This window comes from Scyliorhinus canicula, chromosome 14 (assembly GCF_902713615.1).
Source record: "Scyliorhinus canicula chromosome 14, sScyCan1.1, whole genome shotgun sequence".
NCBI classification, from domain to species: Eukaryota; Metazoa; Chordata; class Chondrichthyes; order Carcharhiniformes; family Scyliorhinidae; genus Scyliorhinus; species Scyliorhinus canicula.
In genome coordinates this window covers 33,913,813-33,920,879 of record NC_052159.1, presented here as the reverse complement: position 1 = coordinate 33,920,879, position 7,067 = coordinate 33,913,813, and the positions used below count along the sequence as shown (strand labels likewise).

At 42.1% G+C, this 7,067-nt stretch overlaps 1 long non-coding RNA gene across 1 annotated transcript; it reads right to left on the bottom strand.

The window, feature by feature from the left end:
- Positions 1 to 207: 207 nt before the first annotated feature.
- LOC119977677 lies at positions 208 to 887 on the bottom strand. Its single transcript, XR_005463258.1, has 2 exons — positions 717 to 887; positions 208 to 580 (listed from the first exon to the last, which is right to left on the bottom strand). It is a non-coding gene; the product is annotated as an uncharacterized LOC119977677 (long non-coding RNA).
- Between the last annotated feature and the right edge of the window lie 6,180 nt (positions 888 to 7,067).

The following is a 7,067-nucleotide window of genomic DNA, read 5'->3' as shown; positions in this document are numbered from 1 at the left end:
TTGACCCACCTTTAATCCATATCCTTTGATACCCTTACATAACAAAAATCTATATCAAAAATATTCTCAAGAAAAAATTGTTTTTATCAACAGTGATGATCTCATTTTCAGAGTCTACTTCAATGGCCTACCCTGTTAACTCATTCTTGAGTGACCCTACTCAATTATGCTTACCATTTGTTATCAAGTAATTAAAATAGTGCCACGTGACAGGGAAAGTGGGATAAGTTTATAGGAATATGGCGGAGCATTACAAGAAAGTGCTGCTGGCGTTACATATTTTTGTACCGATCTTGATAAAATTAGAAAATTCTTTGCAGCCTGTCATCCTAAATTACTCTTTATACAGTGTTAAACCACAAGCATTCTTTAGAACAGTAATCCTATGTAACACTACAAAACCAGCAATGAGGTTTGCTGAAGAGATGAGGACTATTTTTAAACATGTTGTTGCAATTTTATCATCTTCAACAATGAGGTGCTGTCTGCCGCCAGTCTGCTACAGAGAAATTGCTACATCTTTAACATCGAATTAGAAAAACTGAAAACGCTGGAATGGCCTCAGCAGATCTGGCAGCAGCTGTGGAGAGAGAAAAACAGAGTCGGTTCTTTCTTCAGGACGATGAATATTTCCAACATTTTCTCTTTTTGTCCCTCGATGGCTGTATGCTTCGTAACTTGAAAAAATTGGGGAACAAGAGCAGTTTGAAAACTACCTGATTTGGGTTTTGCTCTCGAATGGCGGATAGAACTCTCTGCTGTAGCAAATCATATTTGTGGACCATTGCATGGCACACAACACCGAGCTGCCAATCTGTTATGTTAGCGTCCCAGCTGACCTCTCTGTTTCATCAGTTCTGAATGAAAACGTCAACAAATCTCCTGCTTTTAATGACACCGCTATCTTTACAATTGCATCACGTTTGTCCTGTAATTCAAACGTAAGCATCAAAGTCCACTCACATTCCTTCGATCATTAATGTCCCTGCTGCTGCAATACATGCCCTGGGAGTTAGTCAGGGAACAATATTAACAGCATTCATTGAGATGCCCAGAACTGGCGGGCTTTCTCAACTGAGAATAACAGGGAGGGGAGGCAGAGTGAACAAAATTCAAAAATACTTGAAATCCTTCACAAGGAATGCTTGAGAAAATTGTGGGAATTTAAGAACGGCGCCCAGTTACAGAGCGCCCCCACCCCCCCCCCATGGCCTTGTGGCATATGAAAGTATTTTGCATCCAATGAAGTGGTCACTGCTGCATTGTAGGATTTGCGACAACTAAATCTGCACCGATAACTCCCAAAAATCAGCAAAGTGATAGTGACGTGGTAATCAGTTTAGTGATGTTGATTGAGCAATAAACATTGGCCATAACACTGGGAATAACTCCTCTTCTCTTCTTCAGAAGAGTACCATGGGTTCTTTTACGTCCACCTTGGTTTAATACATTGTAACCTCGCCAGTCCATATCGAAACATCAGTTGTGAAATTTTTTGAGTAGAGCCCAGCAACCCACGGTTTGATTTTTATACAGTACTTTGGGAGCAGAGAAATGGAAGCTACAGCATTTGGATAATAGAAACGATTTTCATTACTGCTTTATAACTTTTACCTCAGTTTCAAGTTTCAGGTAAATGTTTATATCTATTGTGTTTTCCGATTCTCGTACTCTGGTTGAGAATTCTAAAGTCATCCTATAATCCAGAAAATTCCAGAAATGACTCGGTCATAAACATTTGTGGCCTGGAGATATTAAAGTGCCTATCATCTGAAAAACAGCACCGCCAACAGCGCAGTTTTATCTGGAGTGTCAGCCTAGATTATGCTCGGGATCTTTCAAACCTTCCCGGCGGCAGGGACTTCTAGTCCCGCCTAAGGTGATACTGGAGTCAGATGTGATCCCACAACCTAATAACTGAGAGACAAAAATAAAGTGCTACCAGCTGAATCATGGCTCGCATTGAAGGAAATTTCACATTGAAGAATAGGCAATGGGTAAAATGGTTTTGAAGTGCACGCTAGCACAACTAAATACAAAAGGCCCAGGGCTTTAGGTTTAGGGATCGTTACCAAATAAATGTGAGCAGTGCTCCATTAATTCAAACAGAACTGGATCTCAAATGCAGTAACCAAAACAACTTGAGAGCGAAAATAGATCCAGAGGAACCAATGTGAAAAGATAAATCTTGACGAAATAACAATGACTACATGGGCACAAACGGAATAATACTTGTTCAAATAAAATGATAGTCAAGTGTGTTGAGTGTCCCACCCTTTTCCATATGGCTACCCCTTCGTTAGTCACTCACCTGTGCGCTGAGCTCCAAGGGTCAATCTGTCAACAGGGACATTGGTTCCCCGACACGTTAAGAGAAACTGCACCTGCAGCCAATAGAATTTCCATTGCTGACCCCTCCTAATTGCAATTTGCACCATGTGCCAGAAGCACAGCTGAAATATTTAAATGGAATAGCCCATGCCTGAGGGGTTGCGCTATCATGTGTTGGTGTGATCATAATCCTTGAACGCAGCCTTTTCCATACAGATGATGTCCTTCGGTGAAATGTAACTGGACAGCGATCAGGAATCAAAGTGTTGTTCGATATTTCCCCTCCTTGTCCAGGGACACTGAGGCCAACTGCAGCATCCTCAGCACTAATTGGCTGAGTTTAGTTCACCTTGATGTCAGAGAGCATGTGGTAAGTCTCAAACTCCACATAAATTTAACCAAGCTGTTCCTTCTCTTTGTATCTGTGCCGGGAGGGAATGGTTGTGCCATTACAACTATACAGGACAGATTTGATAAACCAGTAGGTTCTTTCCTGTTGATATGTTCAAGTTCCTCGTTCACTGAGAGGACCAAGTGCTTGTAGTAACACATCTTCATGCTTTGATACCAAGGTCAGACTGACCATTGGCAAATTGAATGAACCTGAGTATTCCCTGGTACTGGCTCCATCGCTGAATTACTGGTGCCTTTGCTGAAAGACTTTTGTGGGAGTCAGCCCGCCTCTGATTGATAACAATTCTAGGTGCTTCAGTCAGTCAAATTACAAAGCGAAAGATCAAAACATTTAATGTAGGATGGATTCATTTAGTTTAAGTAGATGCAAATGCAATGTTTTCAATCAATATTTCATTGATTTGTGGTTCTCAGTGAGTCATCGATGCTGGTGGAAGTAACAAACAGTGCGTACATGTGTATCTTCAACTGACCTTTTGTACCCATCTGTTTTGTTGTTGAAAACATGATTTTGCAGAACACCATGTATAAAAACAAAAGACTGATCGGTGAAGTCTCTCACAGTGTAGTGTTACAATAACAAGAGCTTGACAGAGAACACCCGATATTGACACTAAAAGCTTTTCAAAATTGATTTTTTTTAGACTATTCATTTGAGATTACCATGTTCCAAAACGAATTTATTGCCAATTGTATCTACTTTGTAGCACCATTTCACTGATCTAGAATCGGTGGGAACATGATGTATTGACAATTGGCATAATTCATGTCTCTGATGAAATTGCAGAAAACAAATTTCCAGTCAAATCTATGAAAGGAGTTGTTTTTACATTTACTGCAGATAGGGCTGAAGGCGTGTTTTATGCATGCTTTCTCAGGTCTACAATGAAAGAGCAAAATATATGAGCATTACGCCATAAAGTGTTCTTGTCGCCACTGTTGCTTCTCTAAGAACCTACTTCCTCTGTATTCTAACTAAGTATATGTCGCTGGAAACACACTGGGAATAATTTTATCTTTGGACAATGGTGTAAAGCAGTTGTTGTTGACCTGTGTGAAGATAGGCAGCAGGGAGAATTGCCAGGATACTAACCATGACACTGTGGAGCAAAACATGGTCCAAGGGAGGGTTGGTGGAGGGAGGGGAGGAGCAGAATAGAAAGTTTGTATTGACATGGGATTCTATAACTAAGGGGATACCTAACCTCCTGTGCATTCACGACTGGGAGGGTGTCTAGCACACAAGAAAAGGATATATTGGAGAAACTGGTGAGGAACTCTGAAAGGGAGAAAAATTGCTGTGTGAGCCATATGCAATTTGGAATAGGGATAGGCAGGTCAGAAAGTTGAAGGCATGGTTGAAAGACTGGAGGAATTCTATGTCATGGGATACCAGCACCAATATTAAGACAGATGTTGAAATTCTGGAAGAGTACCCAATTCTTTTTCCAATTAAGGGGCAATTTAGCATGGCCAATTCACCTACCATGCACATTTATGGGTTGTGGGGATTAGACCCACGCAGATATGGGGAGAATGTGCAAACTCCACACAGACAATGACCCGAGGCTGGGATCGAGCCGGGGTCCTCAGCACCGTGAGGCAGCAGTGCTAACCACTGTGCCATTGTGCCACCCCTTGAGATGGGCTCTTTACCTGAATTGGAATGGCACCAGTGCCCGAGCAGAAAGGACAAACATGGTTGTGAGTAAGACTTTAGCTAGTATGATGGGTGGACAAATTTGATAACTTCATGCCTGAAAATGAAAGGAATAAGGGTTTAGAGTGAAGGTCAGACCAAGCTGCAAAATAAATTGTCAGGGAACAAATGCAATCATGGCATGTGAGTATAAGATAATTTTTAAAATAATCTGAGGGGCACAATTAATAAAATCAAATTAAATTGTCTGTACACCAACAGCATCAGAAACAAGACAAGAAGGGCAAGACTTTACGTTTTGGGTTGGGACACTGTTATTGGGATCAAACCCTGTACTGTGGCAGGATTAGCCACCCAATGTCAATTTTGCTTGGATTGGCAATTAATGGCCCGAAGGCACGCTCGATGTTTTCGGGCTTTCAAAGTTAGATGATCAATAGGAGGCCCGCCAGAATGGAAGCTGCAGGTAAGGCAGCCATTGCAGGTGAGGTAGAGAGGGAGGACACCTCCATACGGAACTGCAATCTCAACACTTCTTAAAGGTTTGAAGTAAAAAATGGCCAGACCACGGTTGTAGAGGGGGTACTCCTACGCAGGTTGGCCTGTGGCTGCTTATGGCTAAGCTGGCTGGAAGGAAGGAGGGCCTTAAAGTCTTCCTCGAACATTGTTTCCCCCCATCCCAGTTGCCACTGAAAGGCAACCTCCAGGCATCTGCCACTTGCAAGCACCTATTCCGCCATTGATTCAGTCGCCAGGAAATTGCCTGGGGAGGTGCTATGTTCTTTGTTGTCACCGCAAAAAAAGAATCAGAGGTGGCACACATTGAGTTTATATAAAATAGAGCAAGGGGTTGACTTACAAGATGCTGCTCAAATATGTTACAATGGTGAATTCCAGAAGAGCCTACAAAACGCTCCGTTTATGTCATTGCATAACATGAGACATTACACCAGCCAATGGTGTTATCCCCGGTATTCTTACTTAATAAAACATTTTAACACAAATCCAACACATTATGCCCTAAGTAACATTGCTATGTTATGGATACATATGTACATTAGTAAGGTAGTCTCTTGGGTGGATATCTGTCTTGTTTAGGCAGCGCATAATGTTCAGGAACTTGGCTTTAAGAGGTACTAGATGTTTCTTCCTCTACACTGGCCAGTGTTACATCGGCGAAACAAACTCAGGAACTGTCTCTGGTTGTGTGGATGATTCTGTTGTAACAAAGTCAGTAATTTCGGCAGTTGTAGTCCTCAAGTCAGGCATGTCACTGTCCATAATCTCTGTGGTGAAAAGATCCGGTACAGGTTCTCTACTTATACTGCATGCAGACAATAATTGGTCAGTGTGACCAACGCCAAATTCGTTCACCGGCAGATTGTACAGCATGTGAAATCGGACCTGTTTTCGCTAATACAATTAGCCAAAATAAATTGATGGACAAATAAATAATGGTGGAATCTTCAAGTTCCAAAAATAATGCTAAGAGCTTCTTTCTCAAGTTGAGCATAGTTAGACTCAGCACTAATCAACGTCCTGGAAGAAAATACTATTGATCGCTCTTCGCCTGAAGGTATTATATGCAAGACAACTGCTCCAACCCAATAAGGTGATGTGTCGCAAGCAAGCTGCAGTTTCAGTTTTGAACAAAGAACAAAGATAAAGTACAGCACAGGAACAGGCCCTTCGGCCCTCCAAGCCTGCGCTGATCCAGATCCTCTATCTAAAACTGTCGCCTATTTTCTAAGGATCTGTATCCCTCTGCTCCCTGCCCATTCATGTATCTGTTTGGATACATCTTAAATTACGCTATCGTGCCCGCCTCTACCACCTCCGCCAGCAATGCGTTCCAGGCACACACCACCCTCTGCGTAAATAACTTTCCAAGCATATCTCCCTTAAACCTTTCCCTTCTCACCTTGAACTCGTGACCCCTAGTAATTGACTCCCTCACTCTGGGAAGAAGCTTCTTGCTATCCACCCTGTCTATACCTCTCATGTTTTTGTAGACCTCAATGAGGTCCCCCCTCAACCTCCATTTTTCTAAAGAACAAAGTTCTTTATAATGGGTTATAATGGACTAATAACTCCAATTCTTGTATTTGTTTTTACATTTTGGCAAGCACCCTCACAATCTTTCGCCCAGACCCAATATTGTTTGTTGCAAAGCAACATGTGTAAAGGTTTCAGCCTTGTTGCTAAGTGCGGTACAAACTTTACACAGTCATTTAATAATCCTAGCAACGACCTTAACTAAGTCATGTTCTGCAGTCATGGAGCTTCCAGGATCTCCAACATCTTCTTAGGTTCTATGTGAACACCATCTTGGTCTATGATGTGTCCAAGATAGTGAATAGAAGGTTTAAAAAATTCACATTTCTCTTTCTTAACCTCTTGGAAGAGTAGCTTCTAGGTTCTTTACATGCCCTACATTGTTCGAACCTGTAATAAGAATGTCGTCCAGGTAGCATTGTGCACCCGAGAGCCCACTCAAGATCACATCCATGGATCATTGGATGAGAGCCAGTGCTGCCGTTATAGATCATAGAATTTACAGTGCAGAAGGAGGCCATTCGGCCCATCGAGTCTGCACCGGCTCCTGGAAAGAGCACCCTATCCAAGGTTAACACCTCCACCCTATCCCCATAATCCAGTAACC